We start from the raw sequence: 23,129 nt of genomic DNA, 5'->3' as shown, positions 1-23,129 counted from the left end.
ATTAATGTGGTCGTTTCTGCTTTTAAGAAAGTCCTAAAAGTCTCGTAGTTTAGAAACCTGATTCCCAAGGAAGCCCTCATATGCTAAAAACAAATGTGCATTTTCTCCTCTAATGAGAACAAAATTAATTAAGTATTTGTTACTATTTCAAAATTCCAGCTTTTGCTTTATGCCATTCATTTGGGAAAAAAATAGTGAAAGCATTTAAGACCTGCCCCCTGCCAGGCTGAGAATTAGAGTTCTTGGTGCCTTGGTGAGTCCCCAGGACCACTGGTCTTCAGATTGTCTCTTCTTTGAGAAGAACACCTCCACCCACTGATTCTCCCACCAGCAATACTGCCGCCACCACGCACCAGCACAAAGCACAGATTGCTGCCCAGCTCCTTGGAGAGGGGCCAGTGCATTTGTCAGGAATTGAAAAGTTTTGGAGCCAGTTTGAGGACTTTCTGGTACACAAAGCGTTGGCTGGAAATGTGGTAAGTATTAAATGGGATGTTAATTTTCATGAATATTTTCCCCATGGTTGTAGCTTGTGGTCATTGAGCAATTTAGCAATCACCATGTGGTCTGTTGGACACACAGCCTGGGTGAAGTTCAAGAAATTAGCAGCCAGTCAGTGGGGAGAGGGCCAGAGCTCAAATTCATGTGTATTTTCACATTCTTGCTTTTTTTTTCCCTTCCTACCCCACCTCAGGGGATGGCGGTTTCTTTATTAAATCTTTAGGTGCGACCATATGCCTGAGATCTATGTGTACCTCCCATATTGATGTTCCCTCCCATTTCCAGGCATTTCCCATACCCTGTGTTTGTCAGACTTGTATTCTGGCTCTAAAATCTATGAGTTAATGATTCTTGGCAGTTCATTCTTTGCCTCCTCATGTCAGATATATCACATCATTCATTCCAAGGATGCTTTATGTACAGGTGCAAGACATTCCCAATTTCATTCTTTTCTGCAAAGTGAGGGGGGTTTGTTGGAGTTCTGGGAGTCCCAGGCCCTAAGAGAAGGTGTTTGATTCAAGGACTATGGGAAATCGGGGTCCATCATTTGATAGAAATGCCACCTTCCTTTATATGGTACCCTTCTTACATCATATGACCTTAATTAGTTCTTACAGCACCTTGTGAGGTGTCTAAGGCTGGAACTCTCTCACAGTCCCTTCTTTACAGACTCCTACAGTCCCTAGAGGTGAAACTGGGCTGCCCAAGATACCACGGCTAGGACTGGAAGACAGGTCTCCTGTCGCCAACTGCATTCTCCTTCCTTCTGGTAGGCTCTTCCCTCATCTTGATGCCCAAGTTGTGTCGTGAGGAATTTGTTATTAATAATGAAAATAACAGTATCTTATCTTTCTAAATTTGTATAAATGAGAGCAAGTCGGATTTCCATTCTGGAAATATACTTTTCACTTATATTCCAATATACTTTCTTGAATAGAGGTGAAGGGGTAGCAATATCACACGTGTACTAGGAGTTGTGATGACACGTGAGCCTTCAGCGTATCTCATGGGTGCAACCAGGGAAATGGGTGTAGCAGGCAGATGGTGTGGGAGGCTTTATTGATGAGAATTTGAGAACCCTCTACTGTATTACCTACTGCTGTCTACTGTATTAAGAGGAGCTATTCAACAGAGTCACTTTAATATTCCTCATCTAAATGCCACCCAGGATAGAACCAAGAAATCAGACTTTTCTATGTTTTCCATTTCTGGTTCAAGGAACGGAAGCTCTGATATCTGATAGTACCTTCTAAGAATTAACTACTCAATCAACCTGAAACAAATCTCTAAAAGTTCACTAATAAAAATTATGTTATTTGTTTTTCTGACATAGGGATTATTTCACATATAATTAGTAACATACAGTAAAGTACATTATATGTCTATATATTTTTATAAATACATTGTGCATTATGTATTCATTCTCAAGTATACACATTTATATGTATAAAATATATAAGCCACACTTTTTAAAATTCAATATTACCAGAAATAAATTCTTCCACATATATGAAGTTTTGGCTTCCAAACACTTACGTTTTTAGTATTTTAAATGTTTCGATGGAACTTCCTATGAAATGTGTTACATACTTCCCTTTCAGGTTGTAAAGAGAAAGCTGAAACTCTTGTAGTTGTTTTCAGATGGCTGGGGTCAATATTATCAACAGAATTTATTTGTTCTGTTCTCTTACAAAGATACCCTCAGGTATGGTGGCCCTGGAGATTATTTGAAACATTCTGTCTGTAATTTTTTTGTGTCTGTCTTCTTATCAGGATAACTACTCTAGTTTTTAGAAGTTTTGGCCTCACGTTCTCCAGCATCTTGTAATTTCCTTCTTATCTACCTTGAGCTATGACATGCAATATAAATATTATGTCTAAAATAAGAGTTGATAGGCTCTGAGTGATTAAAGTTTATATTCAGTTTTAGGGCTTTGTTGTGTAGAATAATGACCCTGAATTGCTGATTGCAGGGGCCCTCTTCTTTGCTTTCTCTTTAGTATCCAGGCGGGATATAAAAAAGTGGAGGTTGCCGAATAGGTGAAGTGTTATTCTCCATTAAAAAACGAGGTGCATATGAATGCTTTAAATTTCACCGGGATTGGCAGTGTTCAGTTTGGGCTGACCAAAGGATAAGCGTGGAGCGCTTCCGGCTGTGCATGAGAGGAGTGTTTTTATTTGTGTTTTGTCAAGGATGAACGGGGAGCGCACCACAAAAGGACAGTGCCTCTTTAACAGAGACTCTGGCTTCTGTTCCTGCGAGCTTCGCGGCGTCCCTCCGTAAAGCAGCATGAAAGAGTTGATTTTCATTTTATGTTGTGCTTGTGAGGCATTAGCATGATGTTCTAACACTTGTAAATGAATACAGCTCTTGCCTAATCTGTCATTTTAATGCCTTATAGATTTTCCTTCACCGGATGTTGTACCAGATTCTCCATAATAATAATCAACTGCTTTGTTGTCCTCTTGCAGAAATTAAATTTCTGCAGTGGGTGCGCAACTAATAAAAGACGTTGCTTGAGGAAACAAGAAATAAATATGATGAATCATAAAAGTTGGGTGTGGGGAATGTGGAGGGGAAGCTGCTCGGGGACGAAAGGCAATTACAGAACCAGTGGTGAATGTGTCTGATCCTCGTGTCGTCAACAGCTTAACAAACCTCACAAAGTCTTTAGCCACAGCACTTATGTCTTTCAACGTTAACCTCATGGACTGGGTGTTTTCCACAATTTCATTTGGAAGCATTAGAATAAAAGGCGAGGTAGCAAAATAACTCTTCTTTTTACTTTGCACCCTAGATAAGTCTGCTCAGGGTTGCCATTTAGGCACTCACACATACCTTTTACCTTTTCCCCTGTCACCAGCTTTCTAGAAGAGCAGCATTAAAGGCAGCTGTGTGGGACTCGGAGTATTGGCAAAGGCTGTAAAGTGGAAAATAAACAGCGTGTCTATCACCAGGCTACAAGAACACAGCACTCATAGCAGTGAAATGACAGTCGGTGGCAAGCAACTAATTGGTCACCAGCTTCGGAGGAAATATATTCTTCCAGACCTCTGTCATCTCCTGTGTTCTTTAGTGAAAAAACCACCAGGTTGAAGTGTTGGCTCGAACCCCCAGAAGAAAGAAAATGAAGAGTTAAGGCAGCCAGGCTGGGCAGGCGCTTTGGAGACAGAGTAATTGGAGGCATCCACTGCTAGAAAAATAGTTGGACCCCTGCAAAATAATTAATTCACCCCCTCGCGCACAGGTATTGTGTGGGTCCAGCACCAGAGATAACGATGAATGTCGTTTTTCACACGGCTTCTGCCTGAGAATCCAAGCTCGAGTGAATTCACAGTAGCGGCCGAATTTTCATTAGTCTTCCTTTTTTCCCCACATTTTGTCCCTCTAATTTTTAATTCCTCCTGGAAAGGTGATACCTTGATGAGCTACAGGAGAGCAATTGGGACCATGTGCATCTAAGGAGAGGAGAAGGGGGGTGTCTAAAACATAAACATTTAACTAAGGCAGAGACGGCCAAATGTGAGGTAACAGACATTTATAGAGCTAGACCCAGAACTGTAGTGTAATATTAAATTAGAATATATTAAAATGAAGGACCTTGAAACATAATTGAATATCCTTGAGCATGTGGACCTCCATCCCAAACTGGACCCAAACTTTGTGTGGGGAAACAAAGGAATAAGAAAGAACTCCTCACCCAAATATGCACTTTGCTTATGTGCTTAAATGTATGTCCACGTAGGGTGTTCCCATTCAGTATGGCTTCGTTGAATGATGCCTTAGGGTGCACTGAGATTTTGATCCCCAAAAGCAAGATGCCATCATAGGAATACCTGGTTGATTATCTTAATCCACAGAAGAACGTAGTCCAAGCATTGTAAGATTGTTTACAATCGTGTATGTTAATAGCTTGACAGATGTAAGCACTCTTAAAGTCCTATTAAGCCTTACATCAATGGATTTTAGAGGGTACACAAGCCCTCTGGAATCGTACCTCTTATTTTGCATGGATGTCTGTGCATTTTGAGGGTGCTGGAGAAGATAGCATTTTCCTCAGATTCTCAAAGAGGTGCAAGACCAGAAAAAAAGCTAAAAACTAATTAATCATGTAATCTGAAGGGAAAAACAGTAAGGAAAAGGGAAGAATGAAAAACAATAAATTTAAGGAAATCTAGTTTTTCATGAAAGTCAGTTCTAAGTTGGAAAGGATTGATGAAAAGCAGTTTTTAAGAAGTTTGCTTTCATAACTTGCTTTTAATCAGAGTAAGAATCATCTTAGAATATGAAATGGCATCCTTTGCATTCCTGTGACTTTGTTTCCATTTCTGTAACAAATACATAACCTAAAAGATGCCCTGACTTTGTCATTACTTTATATTACGTAGTACTCTATGTGTACCATTTTTCTGATTTTTTTTTTTTGACTCCTTTGCTTTTTCTGAAGCAATAACGTGTGGTCTTCCCAAAGATTTGCCTTGAATAATACTTGTGGTTACCATGAGAACACACCTCTTTGACTGCAGGAACATAACTGATCCAGGGCTCCAGGGCCTCAAATGCTACATTGGAGACCCATCCCGGTGTGAGTCTGTGCTTCCCACAGGCTGCTTCCAGCCTATGAGTCAGCCTGGCACTGTTAATGAGGCACGCTTTTTCCTAGGAGAGTCAGGATCCTCTGACGGGCAAATTTGGCTCAAGGACTGCATGATGGCCTTACCAGACTTGTTTAGAAATAGATGCATGGCGGTTTCAGATTCTCTCAGTCTTCCTTTCCTTCCCTCTCTCATTCACTTGGGGTCACTAGTATCATGGCTTGAAGGCTCTCCCTGCCTCTCCTGCCTCTCTCCCCATTTTCTTTCACAGACGTTTCCTCTAATAAATTTCTTACACATTGAATCCCATCTTGGCATCTGTTTCTTAGAGGATCTGGACTAATGTAATAATAAAACACTTTTTTTTTTTCAAGATCCACTGTATGCCAAGTAATGTGCTCCCATGTTGTCTCATTTAATCCTCTCAAATCTGGAGACATAAGAATTGCATTTATTTTAAAGAGGAAAAGCAGTCACTCAGAGAGGTAAAATTACCCAATGTTACACAGTCAGTACATTGCTGAGTTACCATATGAAGAAGATTCTGTTCTACTCCAGAGCCCGTGGTCTCCATCACTCAACTATAGCCCCTGTGAAGCAACTGCAGTTCCCTCCAAATCATATTAATACCAGTCACTGTGTTTGATTTCTTCTCGAATATGGCCATGTTTGGAAAATGATGGGATTGGTATATAGTCATGCATTCTATTTAGCTTTGTATCAAGAGACTGTGACATGAAATCCCTGCTTTCACCATGGGAGGAGTTTGGAATTGACTGAGGGGCAGAGGATTTGGGTTACTCATCTGGACCTATCTACCACCCAAAGGTGCCTCCATTACTGTTGTCTGTGCATCCATTCAGCTTCCCTAGTTAAACCCAGCTGCGGGGAATGGGAGAGCCCACTGGCGGAGTGGAAGCCTGCTTCTGTATTCCTCCCTCCCATGTGTGACTTTCCCCGTTGTCAGGGAAGTCATGGGGTCAGAGCTGGTGGTTTTGTTGTTGTTTTAGAAAATGAGAAAAATAAGTGTTCCTCTTTCAAGGTTTCTGTCTGATAGTGTTTGCTAGACGAAGTAGAATTTTCACAGCGCAAGCCCTTAGCTCAAGAGCTCCACTTAGTCAGCGGTTATTTTATGTGCTTTTTATCCAGCCTTTCTCACTTAAAAAAAGGAAAAAGAGAAATTTATCCACTCAAAGTGAGCTTTTTGCTAAACTTGTGTCTTTCCTTTGTTTGTCATGTTAATTACGTCCCAAATAACCCTCTTTCAGAGAATTCTGCAATCAAACTCTACAGCCCCATCAGATGTACATTGGCTTTTAAAGTGGACTGGTTTTTCATGTAATAATGACTTTAGTATTATATTTATCTCTAAAAAAGTGCAGATTCTGCTCCTTAGTGTACCTGCTCCTTCCTATACCTTGTGACCCACTATAGCAAGATAGTTAATCTCTCATTCCTAGTTCCTTACCTTTAAGATGGAGATAATAATAGTATCTTCTCTTGGTGGCTTATTATATAGAGTGTACTATGTGCCAGACATTCAATCCATACTAGTGTTCGTTAAGTAAATAATCAGATCTTGCTCAGCAATTTTTGGTGGTACAGTTTCACAATTCTGTCATCAACAGTCATATTCAGCAAACTATAGAAAGGAAGAGACTTTATCTCAGGGCTCCTTGGCTGGACAGTATCTGTGGGTTCAGACCCTGTGGGGAAGCAGTTTTCTCCAGGAATGGCAGATTCTATAGAACTGCAACTCATTGAACATAGTAGGTAAGCAGTGAATGTCACAGAAGTTTAATGGAATTAAGGGAAAGGGGGAATGTGGCATATAATGGGCTTGGCCCTCTAAGGTAAGAGTGAAAGCTGAAGCCTCCATCTGTAAGAGGTCATTCCTTCAACTTATTTAATAGAGGACTAATTATTCAAGGGTTACTCAGGTTCCCTTCAGTATTAATAGTGAGTATGGAGGTTCCATATTACAAAACACTTGAAAGTTAAACCAATGAATAAATCATTTAAATTATTTTGTTGCAGAAGTAGGGTGGTGATGACTATTTTATCACTGTGTAGAAAATTCCCTGCTCATCCAAAATGAGCTTATACTTACCTTTCAGCCTGGTCCACTTGTTCATAAACTCCAACAAACAAAGCAGTGCCAAACGACATACCAAGTTTCTCCAAAGAACTTTAAAGTGCTAAGATAATGACTAAAATGTTGGCAGGATAAATGTATTTGATGATAAGTCAACCATGTTATAGATGGGTTGGAAAAGTTAATTAGTTTAAGAAGGAATAAGACAAAGAATCCTGCTTGACTTAAATAAAGAATTAAACTCATTTTGGAGAGAGAGGGCTGTATGTGATTCCTAATTGGTTGGTTTCATCTTGATCCTGGAAGAACCTAGAAGTCCACTGGAGTCCAGCATTATATTTATCTGTAATATGGAATCAGCTTAATTGAATCTTATAAAGCTTAATTGAGCACTCTTACACAAGAGGGAATTTGGTCATCATCCAAGGACCACCTAAGAATGAGAAATATTAATAGAAGGAAAATTTGTGCACTTCTTGACCAAGATTCAGAATAGGTCTTGGAAAAGTCTATGACAGAAGCAAATCTGCTTTTTTCTTAGTCACTACTGCATTATAATTCTGCCTTGTAGTATAATTAGTTATGTATGCACCTATCGTATTCCATCCTACTAGATCAGCTTGTTATAGACCAACTCTATTCATTAAATAAAACAGGTACTGAATCCCTGTTTTGTTGTGAGCCCCAGTAACACAAAGAAAAAGAGAAAAGACATAATTGCTGACCTCATGAAGACCACCACCTAGTGGTGTATGTGTGAAGAACTGAATATGTATCTCCTAGTGCAGCAGTCTCCAAAGTGACATGTGTACATTGAGGGTTGGACAGAGCATATTCGATAATATAAGAACATTAGATAATATTAGAACATCTATATTTCTAAATGAGAAACTATATTTTACTAATATGGAATATGTGGATTTACATGTACTACATATATATCATTATGCATAATTATATGCTAAAAATACTTTTGGGGTGGAGCTATGAACGTTGGAAGACAACTGTTACAGTACATATACTTTATACCCACTGGATGTCAGTAAACAATTGTTGAATGGAAACATTAAGAGCTCAAGTTAGTAAATTTTCATATTTTCCCAGGTGCACTAAAATCTACTTCCTGTCCTTTTGTCCACCTGTGTTTTCTCTTCTGCATGTCGCCTCAGTGACCAGATTGCCTCTATCGTAACCAAAAGTGGGGTCTGGCTGCTCACCACTCAAAAGCCTATAAAGAGGCAAGGTTGGTGGAAAGGGAAGTTTGCATTATTTCGGATGCCGGCAATGGGGGGAGGGGGGGAAGAGGGTGGACTCCTGTCCAAAGGCCAACTCCCTGCCACTGACAGTCAGTGGGCAAGAGGTTTTATAGATGGAGGGAGGGGCTACATGTAGAAACAGCACAGTCAGCTCTGACAGTCATCTTGAAATCAGTAATGCAGTGGTCTGATCAGTGTCATCTTGATTATTTTCAGTAGAGTTCCAGGGTCTTCAGTTCCAGGGTCAGTTTGTTCGCACTTCTTTGAGGCCAGCTCTCAGAATTGTGGCAACTTTTGTCATGGCTACAGTCTGGTCATCATGTAGTTAACTTCTTCCACCTGGTGGGGGGTTTCAGTATCTATAAGACAGCTCAAAGGATATGGCTCAAAATATTACCTATAGCCCTTGAAAAGAAACCAAAAAGGTCCTTGACTTTGCTTAATGACTAAACTATTGTTATTTGGTCTCCTTTGACTGTTTTCCTTTGTTTCTGCATTTTCTCACTTCTCTCATTAAACTTACGTTTTTTCATCAACTTATTGAGTATAACTAGAGATGACAAGAGAATGCACAATTCTGGTTAAGAAAAATGGGCCTATAATTCAGTGTGTTTAGTTGTTAAGAAATTAGAGAACAGTTAAATGATATAAACAATGAAGTGTGATCAGGCCCCCTTTTTATTATAATTTTATTCTGGTAAAGGCTTTTACTTTGTAGTAATATTTAACTTTAACTTAGTGCAACTTTGTTTGACTGCATTTTGTTGATGTATAGGATGTTTAAATTTATATTCTTGTTTTGAATCAATCTCCACTATTAATAGTATATTATTAAAACCTTATGTTACGTATATTATCACAGTCCAGTTTCACTTTACCATAATCATTCCATTCATTTGTCTATGTATATAAACTTACTTTTGGCTAAAGTTTTTCCACAGACAAAAGGCAGGCTGATAACATGGGGGGCAAGGACCACAGGGTCCTGCTCCGTTCCACCATGCCCCAAACTCATCGCCCCTCCCCCTCATACTGCTGACCAACTCAGAGCTCCTAGTTCAACTGACTTGAATAGAACTGAATTTAATACTTCCCTTCAATGTGTTTCTGATAATGTTTTCATGAGGAAACACACAGCAAGCTTCACAGGAGCTTCACTTCAGTTCCTGAGTGTGCGCATTTTTAACCCAGTGTTATCTGAGCCCCTCAAGTCGGTTGGTCTCCTTATCAGTGAGCACATGAGGCAAGCTCTATAGGTCACCCAAAGTAAGAAAATCTAGTCACGATTAGGTTTCTAAACTTTCTCCCCTCAAACTCTTGCTCGACTGATCACTGTTCCTTCAAGAAAGAAAGGATTTATTTTCCGGGGTTAGAGTAGGGTTTCTCAGCCTCACCGCTGCTGACATTTGGGACCAATAATTTTTTGTTGGGGTGGGGGCTGGCCAGTATGCCATAAACGTTCAGCATTATCTCTGTTCTCTACTCACTAGATGCCCATAGCAGTCCCTTTTCCGCCCCCATTTGTGACAACCATGACTGTCTCCAGACCTTGCCAAATGTCCCCTGGGGAGTAAAATTGCCCCCAGTTGAGAGCCACTGGGTAGGTTAGGGTAAAATAGTTTGAAGCATTAAAATAAAAAAAAATGTACACTGTGGTTCAGCAAACAATGGACTACCATGTAGTTGGGCTCAAAAGTGATGTGAAAATATGAAATGTGAATAATCAAAAATGATTTATTTGAGAGGTTAGTGTCAACTCCAATCCACTGCTAATCAAAGTAATTTCATGTTGTAACTAATAACTTAAATCTTACTCCTCTCCCATCTTGTTTGTCTGTGGGGGACAGAGATTTTGAGCAGTGAGATGGTAAATGGTAGGAAGGGTAACATGGAGGATATACAGACAAAATAATAAATTGACAAGGGATGATTAATAGCGTATTTTCTGCATAATCCAAATGGATCAAGGCTATCAGGAAATTCTATCACTTATGACATCCATTGGGAGGTGTGCCCAGAAACAGCTAACAGAAGGTAGCATGGTATATAGGAGGAGATGATTCTTGAAATCTCATTATTAAAAAGTGGCTCAAGGTCAGTTTCACAGCACAATAGCAGAGCACATGTTTTCTGAATGAGCTAACTAATTTTCCTCTAAAGGCTTCCTCTAAATTCTAATTGGGGAGTCTTTAAATCCTCAAACATGAATATATTGGAGAAGGGATTCAATTATGTGTGAGTTGAAAATAGGAATAGAGGGGACTTCCCTGGTGGCGCAGTGGTTCAGAATCCGCCTGCCAGTGCAGGGGACACGGGTTCGAGCCCTGGTCCGGGAAGATCCCACATGCCGCGGAGCAACTAAGCCTGTGCGCCACAACTACTGAGCCTGTGCTCTGTAGAGCCCGCAAACCACAACTACTGAGCCCGCGCGCCTGGAGCCCGTGCTCCGCAACAAGAGAAGCCACTGCAACGAGAAGCCCGCGCACCGCAACCAGAGAAAGCCCACACGCAGCCAAAAAGAAATAAATTTATAAAAAAAAAAGAAAATAGGAATAGATCTGCTTGACCAATCTATCTCTCCCTTCCTATGAGAACTAATGGAAAAACAACCCGCCTACTCCAATGGGCAAACTGTCCATTTTCTGGATTTATGTCAGATAGGGACTTATTAGGAATCCAAGATGTTGCAACTTGGGTCAAAACTGTCAATTACATGGAGAAATTATATACAAAATTAGGATTTTAGAGACTCAGATCTTTTGGCAGATAGCTAGGTTCTAAAGTCCTTTGAAATCAGAATATAGTCCAATGACCCTCTGGGGTAATCCTTTCCATTAAATTTGCAGTTCTTCAATGTTTGATACTGTCCAGGGAGCAAACAAATTGAGACTTTCTTTTGTAAAATGTTCTTTTTCTCCCTACCTGGCCTAAATTCTGACGCCAGATTCTCTGTGGGCTACACATGGAAAGGTGTATGTCTTGTGGCAAATGCCATCTATAATTCCTGCTCCTGAAAATTAAAAATGGCTACTGTTTATTGTTTCGTCACTATGTATTACACCTACAGATTGTTTAAATCAGAACAGTAGAGAAAAAGGTCTCATATATATGTAAGAGTGTGTGTAATAGAATGCATACGCGCAATAAGATGAAGGAAAGAGACGTTAGATATTGCATGTGTAAACTGATACAGATTTTAAGTTATATATGCATCATATTATTTTATCTTATGGCAACATCGTTCATAGGCTTTCAAACCATTTGAATATTAAGTTTTGCATAATTGGGAAGCTGCCATCACCAGTCTGTAGCACAAAGTCAAAAGGCATTTTAGGAATTGCTTACAATGAATTGTGCGTCATTTGAAATAAATTTGTAGGAAGCCTATTAAATCTTTTTCTCTCTTTACTACAAAACACCCCAAAGATCATTTCTCTAATGCACTGGTCTGTCAAATCTGTATAAACAAGTAAAAACGTTAAAAAAAAAGTAAAGAATACTAATCAAGAGACACAAGACATACACTGCTTAATAAATCTTGCCTTCAATTTATTTGTCTAGTATTACAAAGCAGAGGAGATATCAATTAATATAGGCAAAGAGGACCCATAATTTATAATTAACTGGCAAGTGGTTTGTAACAAACAGCAGCACCGAGTCTAATAGCCGGTAGAAAAATAACTAGTGTTGATTTGTCCCTCGGCAAATTAATAGAGTGCTTATCAATGACAGGGTTACATAAAACTGCTAAATAAATAATCATCAGTGAGTTCGAGTGAAGCAGATCTTTAACAAGCTTAATCTGAACCTCTTGACATCTGTAGACTATGAAGAGATTAAATGGTAAGAAAGGGAAGATACAGCGTGCGTATTATAAGCCTGCTCAGGAACTGTAGCAGATCATGTTCTTATGTAATGAGAAATAAAAAACATTTTTATTGCAAAATTACACTGAAAAATGATTTTCATTATAATTAGAGTGAAAATTATAAAAGATATATCAAGGAAATGCTGAATTGGAATTCACCAGACGAGAATTTCACTACATCTCTTAACAATGAAAACACATAATTTTCATCACTTTTGATATATTTTTGCTCATTTGCTTCACTCTTATTACTCACCTTTGTACACGCCATGCGTTCCAACTCGTATGTCACCACAGCTACACCAGTGAGTTTACTTTTGGTTATTATGGTTCCACTATAGAAGAAAATTAATCAAGGTCCTGTATTTCAATGGACATTTCCATCCTGCCTTCCCAGCCACCCTGCAGCCATTTGTATGGAATTCTGAGGTTTTGTTATAGGATGTTTTATTACTCAAGGTTTTTACGGTGCACAATTTGCATTGCTGTGAATTAACAGACCTGTATAATACCTCCAGTCTTTTCTATAAGAGGTTTTAAAGTCACACTTATTTGTTGGTATGTTACCATCATCATACCACCTGTGTTTTCTTAATTAATAAAATGAATATTTTAAAAATCACTGGGCTTTGGGAGAAATATGCTGAAGCAGTATGTCATTATGCCTCAGATATTTACTTTTCTTAAAAGACTCTTTTTAAAAGCAATTTTAGGTTCACAGCAAATTCGAAGGGAAGTTGTAGAGATTTCCCGTATACAACCATGTCTTTTTAAGATATATATAGTTAAAGACTCTCACAAAAATAGGGAGATGCTCCAAATCTTAAATAGAAACCTGGTTTCTAGTGGGATAAATATATATATTCTCAGAAGTGTTCCTGTGAGAGACAAAACATGAGAACCCGGGGCTGGGAAGTCACAGATTGCATCCTGTGTGGCAATTCTTTGCTTCTTAAGCTAGAACAGATCCTTGCCATCATTTCCACATTCTTTGGCCTGGGATTGCCACCTCTGTGGGGATTCACCCTTAGATTCATAAGTCTTTGCTTCTCTTATGAATGACCAGTCAAGATTCAGCTATGGGTATGTTGGGTCACTTATAATTTATGTATAAGATACGTCTTATTTTCTCATGTTAAACATCAGCTTGTACCAATGAAAGCTGCTGAATATTGAATGTGAGGATGTGTGCAAATGTCTTTAGTGAGCTTCTTAACTCACAGCAAGCTACTTGGAGACTCCAAATATTACATGACGATGCTCAGATCTTGGTCATCAGCGTTACTGCTTTCCTGAACTTCAGATCCAATTTCCAGTAACCTTTTGGACATCTCACCCATAATATTCTATAAGATCTTTATATTCACATATTGAAAACTGAACTCAGAATGGTTAATGGCGTCATCGTTCTCCAAGTTTTTTCAAATTTAAACAACTAGGAGATGTCCTTAATCTCCTTCTCTCCCTCATGTCCTCTGTCCCCTCCAAACCCACCATATGAACCTATGTACTTTTTAAATTATGCATCTAAAAACACTCTTTAATATGTTCCCTTCTGTCTATTTCTGTTACCATAACCTTTGTTTAGACCCTTATCATTGTCTTACCTGAGATTTTGTAATAGCTTCTGTGATAGGAATTGTACTGGCCCCCAAAGGGTGTTCACGTCCTAGTCCCCAGACCCTGTGATTATGCTGCATTACATGGCAAAGGGGCATTAAGGTCGCTAATCAGCTGACCCCAAAATGGGGAGATTATCTTGGATAACGGGTGTGAGTCCAATTTAACCACAGGGGTCTTTAAAAGTGGAAGAGGGAGGCATAAAAGGAGGCCAGAGTGATTTGATGTTAAAAGAACTCAACCTTCTGTTGCTGGCTTTGACGGCAGAGGAAGGGGTCACAAACCAAGGAAAGCAGGTGACCTTTAGAAACTAGAAAAGATGAGGAAATGGATTCACCCTAGAGCCTACAAAAGGCAGGCAATCCTGCCAATACCTTGATTTCTGCCCAGTGAGACCTGTGCCAGACTTGGAGCCCAAGAACTGAAAGATAATAAATTTGTGTTGTCTTAAGCCATTAAATTTTTGGTAATTTGTTATGACAGCAATAGGAAACTAATAGAGCTTCTTAGCAAGCTCTCCCGTCTTCAGCTTCCTTTTCTTCAATCTATTCTCCATACTTTAGCCAAAATTATCTTTAAAAATAAATATCTGGCTGTGACACTCTCTTGCATTAAATTCTTCAATGGTTTTCTATCTCAACCAGGATCAAATTTTACTGCTTTCTCATGGCACACAAAGCTCTTCATCATCTGGTCTCAATTTCCAGCTTTTACTCTTATGTTGTTTAACCCTTCCTCTTTTTTCCCCTTCCCCACATTCCATAAAAATATATTCCACATTCAACACGCATTATCTTAATCACAGTTTCTGAAAAATACCAGTAACCTTTATGGCTGTTAAGTGCTTGTTTGTACTCATGGCTTTTGGTGGTATGCCTGTCCCTCACTTCCTTCCTGATGTATCCACCAAGCATAAAATTCTTCAGTACTCAGTTCAACGTTATGTCTTTCATGGCTATTTACACGATACAATCACTCCTATTTCTACTACTGCTCCTTGCTAGACCAGGTAAAGCATTGACTGAGTTCTCCATGTAGCACTCTACTGTTCTCTATGTTCTACAAGGATTAACTCCTTTATTCCTCACAGCATCCCTATGATAAAGAGATATTATCAACCCCAGTTTACAGCAGATGAAATGGATGCACAGGGCGGTTGGATCATATTCCCAAGTTATAAAGCTAGAAAGAGGTGGAGCTGAAACTCAATCCCAGGCAGTCTGACTCCAGAATCTGTGCGCAAAGCACTACTTTATACCTTCTCTGTATCCAAACCATGTTCACTTTAGTGAATAAAAGGCATAACTGCTTTTTTGACTTTGTGGAAAGGACAAAATTAGTTACTTAAAATGCTGTTTTACTGGAGATGTTAACACGATACAATCATAGTCCCTAACTCTCTGATGCCTCATTAGCTTTGATGTATTTGGTTCATCAAACAAAATCTTTCCAGGCCAAAATTCCATTTACTGGAATTTTTTTAAAAATTGCATCTATGTTCATGAAGGATATTGATCTGTAGTTTTCTTGTAATGTCTGCTTTTGGTTTTGCTATTGGGGTAATGCTGGCTTCACAAAATGAGACGGGAATTATTTCCTTCTCTCCAATTTTGTGAAAGAGTTTGTGTAAACTTGGTATTATTTTCTTGTATGTTTGGAAGAATTCAACAGTGAAGCCATCTTGTCATGGAGTTTTCTTTGTGGGAGAGTTTAAACTTCAAAATTAAAAAAATATATATAATAGGATTATTGAGATTATCTTTTGCTTCTTGAGTGAGCTCTGATAGTTTGTTTCTTCAAGGAATTTTTTCATTTTGTCTGAGTTGTTGAATTTACTGATATAAATTTGATATAATATTCCCTTATCCTTTCAATAGACTAAAAATCTTAGTCATGTCACCTCTTCCTTTTCTAAAATTGGGAATTTGTGTCTTCTGCCTCTCTCTTTTTTACTAACTACTCTAGCTAGAAGTTTACCAGTTTTATTGACTTCTTTTCTAAGAACCTACTTTTGGTTTCACTGATTTTCTCTCTTGTTTTCCTATTCACCATTTCATTGATTTCTGCTCTGGTGTTTATTATTTCCTTTCTTCTGCTTACTTTGTTTAATTTACTCTATTTTTTGTGTGTGTTTTTGTATATTTTTGTGTGTGTGGTGGAAACTGAGTTTATTGAAACTCAGTTTTTCAATAAAATAATAATTTTTATCAAAATTCACTAATCCTTTCTTCTACAATGACTAGTATGCTGTTGATCCCATCCAGGTAAGATTTTATCTCTAGGAGTTTTTGGTCTTCTTATCCTCCATGTCTCTTCTTAACTCTTTGAACACTTAAAATACAGTTATAATAACTGTTTTAATGTCCTTGTCTTCTCATACTAACTCCTGTGTCAATTTTGGGTTTAATTTATTGATTTCACTCATTTAGATTCTTTGCATATCTGGTAAAATTTTACCCTGTTGGGTCCTGGTTATTTTTGTACTTCCATACATATTTTTGTCTTTCGTTTTGAAACACCGCTAAGTTACCTGGAAAGTTGAATTTTGAAGAGTCCAGAGGAGTATTTAACCTAGGGCTAGTTATTTCCCACTAGTGAGGCAAGAAACTTCTGTGCACTCTTCACAGTATTTTGTGAATTGTGAGGTTTTCAGTGTTGCTGGTGGGAATAGGCACTCTTTCAGCCCTGTATGGGCACCAGGCAGTGTTTTCTCTAATCTTTGGGTCACTTCTTTCCCCAGCCTCAGGTAGTTTCATTCCAGGCCTGTGCGGGTAAGTACTCTGCTAAATTCTCAAGGGCTGCCCCTACAGATCTCCAGGGTTCCTTCCCTGTGCAGCCCTCTCTTCTTCAGTACCCTGTCCTGCGAGTTCTAGCTGCCTGTGTCTCCCCACACTCAGCTCTGTCTGCTCAACTGCGGATCCAGCTAGGCTCCACCTGAGTCCCCCTCCCTGTACTACAGCCTGAGAACGCTCTCAAAGCCTATGTTCGTGGCACTTGTAGGGCTCACCTCATTCGTTCCCATCCCTGAGGGATCACTGTCTAGTGCCTGATACCTAGTGTCTTGAAAACCATTATTATTGTCTGGCGTTTTTAGTTTTCTCAGGCAGAGATTAAATGTGGTCATTTTTACTCCATCTTGGTCAGAAGTAATGTCAGGTTAACATTCTTGTTGCTCACTTAGGGGCTTCGTGTTGGGGACAAAGATTCAGGACCCCCAAACTGAATGTTCTGTTTTGAACTATGAAAGCTAGTGGGCCAGAAGATTTCTCAACCTCAGGGACCTATGTGCACTAGCTAGGAATAAGAAATTGGTGATTTCTGGCAGAAATGGGGTGTGCAAAGAAAGCTTCTAGAGAGGCTGTCCTGATAATACTAACCTGCCCCGTGATCCCAGCTACATTCTGTGGCACTTAGGGCTAAAGCTGTATATAGAGCACACCATATACTCTGCTTCTATAATAAAAAGTCATGCCATAAAAATAGGACCTATGGTTTCCTTAACAGATCCATGGCTTTGATCTGAAAGATAAACAATTCAATCTGAGGCTCCAAAAATCATGTATGAAGTTTTGAGGACTTTGTGAGAAGTTTTACTGCTTACGTGCAATACTTATTTTTGTCAGCTTTTACCAACTGCAGCTCCAAAATTTGTTCCTGGGCTTGACATTTCGCAGGATCATTTGCCTTTTAAATGTGTTGCTCACTTTTGTATGACTGATCTTGCAGAGTCTAGGACCAAACATTTTCAATAAAAGTTTCAGCCTTTATAAAAGACAGTATTAAGTCCTCACACTGTGTTTTGAAAGGCTTTAGGTTGTGAACATTGAAATGGATGTCAAGTTTGGAAAAGGAAAAAAAAAAAAAGCACTTTTTTTTCTTTTTAGCTCAAAATTAATGTTTTCACTTCAGGGCTAGCAGAGCCATGCCTCCACACATTTCCGAACATGCTGCTTTTCCAGGCTTATGTAACTCAACACTTGCCACACTTGACTGTCCAGAGGAAGATCAGAACCACCCCAGAAATCCCCAAAGACTTTTCCTGGATTGCTTCCCTGTATGCCTTATGATAATTTCAGGCTTCCTTACATGTCTGTTGCTGGCAATTTCCAGGGAGCACTTCACTTTATGCTTCTTAAACTAGTCCTCTTAGAATAAGGTATCTTTGTTTTTCTCTCCTCCACCCCTGTTTCCCCTGGGTATGTTTCCTGCCACTGCTTAAAGGCTGACTAATCGCTGGTGCCTGTAAAGATGACAGTTCTCCTGCCCGTTGATGGAGGCATCCATCTTCCCCATGTCTGATGTCTAAGGTACCACTAGATACGTGAAGAGCACCAGGGCAGGACATCTTCATCTCTAGAAGAAATACCCCCACGACAGCTGACCAGGTCCCCGTGCCGAGATTTCCCCATGCCCTTTGCTGAGGGAAGCATAATCCAGGATAAGGATGTTGTTCCCACCGCTGCTGGCGTCGTAAACCCTGAATAACTCAGTGAGATTTTGCGAAGCCCATTCTGTTTTTGCCTACCCTCCTGTTGCAGTCATTCCACCCCAGGTTTCAAAGGAAGTTAACACATGAGCTGATACATGGAGGACAAATAGAGGAAAGTGGATTTATTCACAGAACTACAGAAAGGCCCATGTGAGTGGAGCCCACATGGGATAAAGTAGCCACATGATCCTGGGACCCAGTTGTTCTCATTGGCAGAAAAGCCCCCACTTAGACGGAGTTCACCGCTCCAACGCAACTGTCTCTGCTTTCCCAGGAGGACCTGCTTCTTCTGGTAATTACACTGGAAGGAAACCTGTACCTCCATCCTTAAACAGACCTAAATGGACCCGACTTCTCAGTTGAACAAACTTCTGGTTCAAATAGAACTCCTGCTACTCTTCAAACAAATATCTTTACTAGGAGTCATCTTGGAAATGATTAAATTCCCAATGACAGGGAATTGGGGCAGCCTACGAAGAGGAGGGCCATCTGGACAGGTCCTTAGAGCTGTCAGCTTTCCCGGGGGCTGGGGTGCCATGGGTGGCATGGGGGTGTTCTCTCAGTACCTCGGGGTTTGCCAAATCTAGAAAGGGATCGTGGTAGTTTTACAGGCTTACATGGTTTCCTAGAATGACTCCTGGATAAGAATAACATTGAAAGGAAGGTTGGTTGTTAGGTAATCCCTTAGCATCGCATAGGGTCTGATACCTTCACTCTGGCCAGTGGGAGGATGGGCTTACACTGGGCCACATGTAGTCAGGGTGGGATAAGGCTGTAGGAAGAGCTAATGAGGGAGGGATGGCAAGTTTCATCATAGAGAAATTAGGGAACCATTTAACGGAGTGGGAGATAGATGTTGCATGGCAAAAGCCATAGATGTGTACTTACTGGGCAATCAAAACTACCAGCAGTGAACACACGTCCTGTGCAAGGTACAGCGCTTGACACAGGAGCGAACAGAGAGTAACTGACAATAACAATGATAACTAGCTTTTACTGAGCCTTCTCTATGCACAAGGCACTATGCCACATGCAATTGCCTACTTCATTCTCAGAACAGCTTGATGAGGTGCATCCTCTTATTCCCAATTGCAGATGACAAAACTGAGGTTGGGGCATTTACTCAGTTTACACGGCAGTGGAGCTAGTGGATTCCTTTCCCTTAACAGTTACAATATGTAACACCACCCGCCCTTTAGGAGCTTACAATCTAGCTGTGCAGAAAATATCTGTATTTTTAAAAATCATGATTGATACAAGGCAAAAAATAGTAACTGTTGTGGGCAGTCTGTATAAAGTGTACAGACCACATGTACTGTGGTATTGCCAAAGAAGGAAAGTCCCTTTACTGTTGTGATGACCAAAATGTTTCACTGAGAAGGTGTGATTTGGGTTTGCCTTGAAGAAGAAAAATAGGACATGAGGAGGCAGAGATGAAGTGGGGAGAAAATAATTTAGATAAAGAGAAGAAAATTAAAGCAAAAGAGTGAGGAAAGTCTGAGTTCTGATTCTTTTACAAGTAAATGGACAGGTGTTTACCCAAAAAAAAAAATTGGTTGTGTGAGTAGCAAGCAAATTAGCATGGATTTAGGGTGTGTGTGTGTGTGTGTGTGTGTGTGTGTGTGTGCGCGCGCGCACGTGATGTGTGTGAAGTGTAGGTGTATGTGTAGGTGTTTCAAATATTTTATCAAAGCTGGGAATGGTGCACCAATGAAGTAGTTCCAAAGCCTTAATTGGACTCATATTTACTTGGGATTACATAGAGGGCTTTCACATTTTTTGTGAAAAACATTTCCTCGAATGATAGCAAAAAAAGGGAAAGCTCACGACATTGAACGTGCTTTCTGATCTTCCTCATAAGCTTTTATGTAATTGCTAGAATCTCCTGAATTGGGATCAGGCCCTAGCAGCTGTTGGCAGAACTTGTCACTGACCATCTTTGTTGGCAGCAACATGACGCTGCCCTGAGGGGGCACTGTCAACCTTCTCAATGGTTTTCATCTTGTGCTCCCTCAACCTTTAGATGGAGCCTTTTTTAGTGCATTTTTAAAGTAGCATTTGTTTATATCTGGTTTGCTAACTGGATGAGTTAGTGTCTTTGGGATTCCAATACAATGGATAAAACCGAAGTGATTAGGGAAAAGAGAACCGTTAAGTATTTACAAGAATACTGATGCTTTTGTTCAAACAGTAGTTTTCATTTGAATTAATTCTTGTTCTAGTTTTCTCCTACTACCATCTATATGCCTTTTGCATGAATGGCACACTTTTGAGTAATTAAATTGCATCCACAGGTATCGTGCAATTCAGGTGGTTGCCCTTTATCAATGTGTTGCTATTTAAGTAAAGCTGCTCATTGTCTTGGGCTACTGTATTATGCTCTCAGGACGCAAAGTTCCTCCACATTCTAGAAAACACTTCGTTTTTCTTTTGCATTGGCTTAGTGCTGCACATTATAGTTTCTCTCTCTCTTCCCTCCCTGTGTCATGAAATGATATCCAAATCTTAAAAAATAAATATAAAATTTAAAAAATAATATAAATAAATGTCAGTGTCATCCTGAATCCTTTCTTGATGTGACACCTGGGCCACCTTTATAGGCAACTATTGTAATTAGCAAAAGAGATTCATTCTACTTGTGGTTTGTTGCAATTTTGCTTTTCACTACAGGGTCAGAAGATATTTGTGAATAAGCTTTAAAATACAGTTCATTACAGTATATCAGCCTTGATTTTTGGAGTTTTGGCAATTGCATTTTCCATAATAAACAGTATCAACATTCACTTGCTTCATCACCACCATCTGAACCACAAAACGACACTGAGATATTGCTTCTCAGCTCTGCGCATTACTTGAAAGATGTTCTGTCAATAGTTCCTTGAGTTTTCTCACCCCAGTAGGTCATTTCCTAATATTATCATTGTCTTCTCATTCACAAGAAGTAAGAAGACAGGACTTCGGGCACCCACGTGTGGTGCCCCACACAGCCTGTCAGGGCAGGAGCCTTCCAAGCTGTTGGCAGTATGCTGTGGAGAGTCAGCCACACGCTCTGAGTTTTAAAAGAATTCTAAAGATCTTTTTTGAGAGCATGTGTCTTAGTCGCTTCAGACTGCTATAACAAATCGCCATAGACTGGGTGGCTTCTAAACAAAAGAAATTTATTTCTCACAGTTCTAGAGGCTAGAAATCAGAGATCAGGGGCCAGCACAGCTGGGTTCTGGTGAGGATCGTTTTCTGAGTTACAAACTTCTGTCTTCTCATCGTATCTTCACAGGGTGGAAAGAGAGCCAAGGAGTTCTTTCAGGTCTCTTTCATTAGGGCACTAATGCCATTCACGAAGGCTCCATCCTCATGACCTGATCACCTCCCCAAAGCCCCACCTCTTAATATCATCACATTTATCAATATTTAGTCCATAACAGCATACAAAGTGAAAAGGAACAAGTTCTTTAAAAGAGAGAGAGAGAAAAAAAAAAAGGGCTGTGAGAATTCTGAGCTGGAAAAAGTTGGCAGCTGGGCCAAACCTAGTATGTCTGGACTGAAAGGGACCTTCGTGATCATCAAGAAGCTGGTGTGAATCAAATGCTGGCATTTTCTCTTTCCTTCCTTCTGCCCACTCACTGCCAGAACTCCAAATCAGAGCTCAAACCTAAAGAAAAAGTAAAAGATCTCACTGTGCATTGGATTTATAACAGTATGTTTCTATCCAAACCCCTTTCTGTCCTCTGGGTTGACAATTCACATCAGACAAATCTCACGGCGAGAGAAGCGGCACCCCCATTAAGGAGTTCTGGAAATGGCTGGCCTTTACAGAGCTAACAAGGCACATGGTCCTTTGTGTTAGCCTTTGCCACACCTGTGCCAACCGTTGTGCTGATTCAGACCTGGCACTTTCCAGCTCTTCAGTTAGAAGGCTGAGCTTGCCTTCTAACTCTGCTGACCTACAAGAGGTTACATAAATTGTGCCTCCCTGGTGTTATCTTGTGGTTCTTTTTATACCCCCCATTCTAATCTCTTTCCCCATGGCACAGAGAGCTCCTGTAAACCCAGCAGTAAAACCCAACCCCAGAAATTGGCAAAGCTGCATAGTAGGCTCCTCTTATTCACATCTGTGCCCCTCTGAATGCTGATGTGTTCTGGAAATGAGGGAGCTTTAAATACCCTTGTTGACGTGGGTCTAAGATCTCTCTGTCTGAGGTACTATCAGGGAATTCACAGGGCATTCATCAAAATCAAGCTGATGTAAGCATGAATACTCACAAGAAAGAGCCCTTTTATGCTGCAAACTGCTGAAGGCTGGAAAAGGGGCTAATTTATTTAAATTATCCCTCTAAGTGTCAAGCCCCATGCTTTCTGGAAGGGTCTGACAACTGTGGGTTAAAGGAAGTTTTCTCAAATTTATAAATAAATTAGTAATGATAGAAAGTTAACCTGGGAAATCAGAGTAACAGAAGAGTAATCGCCATCGATGTTGATGCAGTTGTAGGAAAATACAGTTTCTGCTATTAAGCTTTGAAATGTCAGCAAATGGCAATTTAGTAGATCATTTGCTAATAATGATTAAATTTCTCATTAAAGTGTTTCCTTCATTATTCTTCAGGTAGAAATGTGTAATTCAATGATTGTTACATCAATTACACTTAAAAAGCTCATTAAAATACTGAAATATTATCTCTTGTAGTCAGAGTACTTTGAGAGTACTGT

The sequence above is a fragment of the Delphinapterus leucas genome, chromosome 13 (assembly GCF_059928025.1).
Source record: "Delphinapterus leucas isolate spDelLeu-1000000601 "Yukka" chromosome 13, BTC_Dleu_Yukka2, whole genome shotgun sequence".
NCBI classification, from domain to species: domain Eukaryota; kingdom Metazoa; phylum Chordata; class Mammalia; order Artiodactyla; family Monodontidae; genus Delphinapterus; species Delphinapterus leucas.
Note: the sequence above shows the minus strand (reverse complement) of the source record.